This window comes from Manacus candei, unplaced genomic scaffold, assembly GCF_025592945.1.
Source record: "Manacus candei isolate 608988 ecotype Guabito, Panama unplaced genomic scaffold, ASM2559294v1 h1tg000094l, whole genome shotgun sequence".
In the NCBI taxonomy this organism is placed as follows: domain Eukaryota; kingdom Metazoa; phylum Chordata; class Aves; order Passeriformes; family Pipridae; genus Manacus; species Manacus candei.
In genome coordinates this window covers 2,464,626-2,467,711 of record NW_026138142.1, presented here as the reverse complement: position 1 = coordinate 2,467,711, position 3,086 = coordinate 2,464,626, and the positions used below count along the sequence as shown (strand labels likewise).

Sequence of the window (3,086 nt, the reverse complement as noted above, 5' to 3'; positions counted from 1 at the left end):
CCCCCCGGGGCCACGCCCACCCGCGGCTTTTATACAAGGGCGGTGGTGTGGGCGGGGCCAAGGGGCGGGGCCAAGAGGAGGCGTGGCCACCGGTCCCGCCATGTTTCTTCAGAGCGGCCCCCTCAGCCTCTCAGGGTGGGTCGGGGCGCTCCTCTTTCCTCTGTTATGACCCGCTCTGTGCTGCCCCAAGCGACGCCAGAAGGCCTGTGTTGAAATAAGAAAGGGCCCACTCGAATAAAGAAAATTGGTTTTATACGTCAATAATAATCGGATAATTTTTTAATCAGCAATTTTGCGTATGCCAATAATGACCAGATTGTTCCTGTGTGGTCGTGGGACAGCCTGGTTGTGTTGCCAAATAAGAGATAGGGGTGCTGGTTAGAGCATCACTTTGCGGCCTTTTGGCTAAGATCAAGTGCTCTTCTCGGTATTGGTTCTTACCAGTTTAATATCTGATGCGTCCTTGATGAGAGGACTTTATATTAAATGGATTTTTGGGCGCGGGAGTTGGACCCAGAGGTTGTTCCTGCCGCTCAGCACATCGTCACGGTGTTGTAGTGCCTCCGGGACACTTTTTTCAGGACAAGAGGTCACAGTCTTAAGCTGCACCAGAGGAAGTTTAGGTTAGACATTAGGAAGAAGTTTTTTACAGAGGGAGTGACTGGGCATTGGAATGGGCTGCCCAGGGAGGTGGTGGAGTCACCATCCCTGGAGATGATTAAGAGACTGGATGTGGAAATTGGTGCTATGGTCTAGTTGACAAGGTGGTGTTGGGTCAGGTATTGCCATTCTTCTTCAATGCTGGCTGCAACCCTAAGAAGACATAATGATTACTTAATTACTTCTGCTAATTTAAATGTTTCTTATTTTGATACAGGTCACTTTGTCTAGCATTGCAGAATGCACAGCGTCCTCATCATAGTTGCAAGTGGAGGGTCAGATTCTGAAATGAGATGTGCTTTGCCAGAGTCGATCCTTAACTGCAGTATTTCATAAAATCACAGAACAGTTCTGGTTGGAAGAGACTTCAAAGATCATCTGGTTCCACCCCCCTGCCATGGGCAGGGACACCTTCCTCTAGACCAGGTTGCTCCAAGCCCTGGCCAACCTCGTCTTGAACACTTCTAGTGGTGCGGCATCCACAGCTTCCCTGGGCAACCTGTGCCAGGGCCTCACCGCCCTCATAGTGAAGAATTTCTTCCCAATAATTGAACTAGAATCCAGTATTTAGAGGTTAGATTAAGCAAATCTAAGACAAATTTAATGCCGCGATAACAATTTGTCTCTTTTAATCCAGCAGCAAGATTCGCAGTTGCAGGCACACCACTTTCAGACACCAACAGCAAAAACTGTGCTCATTTCACATTGTTCTGTGAATGTGTTTTTGTGGCTTTTACAGCAGATTTTGGACATGATGGAGTCTAAAATAGTGTGTTGTATTACTTGAATGGCTTGCATATGCAGACATAGAATATCATCATCATGGCTAGGCTTCGCGAACGAAGATTTGGGAAAAGACATAGAATATGATATCCCAGGAAATGTTAGTCACACGAAAAGGTTAAATAGGATTTCAAATCACCAAGTTTCACATCCCATAAAGGACAGCCTAAATACAGTAAATTCAAACAGTTACATCTGAGTCATGCCCATAAATTATATATAAGCTGCAACACTTTCGGTTTTAAGCTATGTGAAATCTACCACGTCCTTTGGGGATTTTTTCAGTGGTTAGCAGCTCTTAAAATGCATGTCTTCCTCATATCTTGAATTTATGTAGCTCTTATCCCAACTGCAGAACCCAAAAGAGCTTTTCCTGGAGGATTAGAGAGGCCTTTGTTTATGCAAAACATTTTCTACTTGTTGTATATAGTTGTAGTATTGTAGACTGGTTGTATAATTACAGTTTTTTAAAAGGGGGTTGGAAGTGATGTCCTAAAGCCAATTAGTTCCCATTTTAGCCCAAAATATCATCAACTCCACCGATGTAATTCCTGGAGATATCTGTTTAGTCTCTAGTTGCAACAGATGGTGATTCCAAAACCTTCATATGCAATGTGTTCTACTGCTTCACTATTCTCACTGCCAAAAAAAGGTTTTTCTCGTGCTTCATCTGAATTTCCTGAGCTGCAATCTCAGTCTGTTACTTCTTGTTTCACTCCTCACAGACATGAAGATGAGTTTATTCCACATTTCTTCTTAACTATTTGAAAGCTGCTATCATGTTTCCTTTCAACTTCTCTCCTATAGACAAGATCCATCTGAACTTTACATCATAAATTCATAATTCTAAGGGTTCCAAATCACTCTTACAGTGTATTCCCAAAACCTTTTAACATTTTATTTGAATACTGTGACTGTCAAGCCTCACAAGAGAGAATGCAGCAGCACTCAGAAGAATCTGGGAAGTTCCAGAGCATTCTTGAAGCTACTGTGGTTAGGGAAATCTAATCTTTATACTCTTCCTTATTACAATGATTATTCACTCAGTGCTTACATTTTGGGCATTTCCATCCTTCTTCTCTTCTTATCTCAACATCCAGGCTTCATTCCTGAGGCCTGTTGGGTTCTCCACCACTTCCTTTTTGGCTCAACAGCTCTTTGCACATTGTAGCGTTCTCAGAAATTCACAATTTAGCTAAAGAAGATCAGATTTTCATGGAAATTGAAAAATAGTCCCTAGACTCATGTATATACAGCATACTCCTTCTCTTCCAAAGCCAAAACCAAACAGCTAATGTTATAGACTGGATCATCTTACCACTTTCCTATTGGGGAATGACACAAACATGATGAAAGACTGATTTACTGCATAACAAAGAAAACCTTGCCTACCATATTTTTTCTGTAATATTGCACTTAGTTCAGTTTATAAACATACACACAGAAAACAGAAAATTATCATTATTGTGATACTCACATTTTTAGCAACCCTCAGTATACATGATCTTTGTTGGACTAGGCAATCTCCAGAGATCTCTTCCAACCACAATGTTTCTGTGATACAAAGGGATCACTGTACTTTTTTTTCACCTTAATGAATTGTTGATCCGACAGGTTGAACAAACACTGCATTATAGACTGCA

At 42.0% G+C, this 3,086-nt stretch overlaps 1 non-coding gene across 1 annotated transcript; it reads left to right on the top strand.

Annotated features, from left to right (window-relative positions):
* Positions 1 to 385: 385 nt before the first annotated feature.
* On the top strand, positions 386 to 577 carry LOC127461110 (U2 spliceosomal RNA). The gene has a single exon (XR_007899973.1). It is a non-coding gene; the product is annotated as a U2 spliceosomal RNA (small nuclear RNA).
* The last annotated feature ends 2,509 nt before the right edge of the window (positions 578 to 3,086 follow it).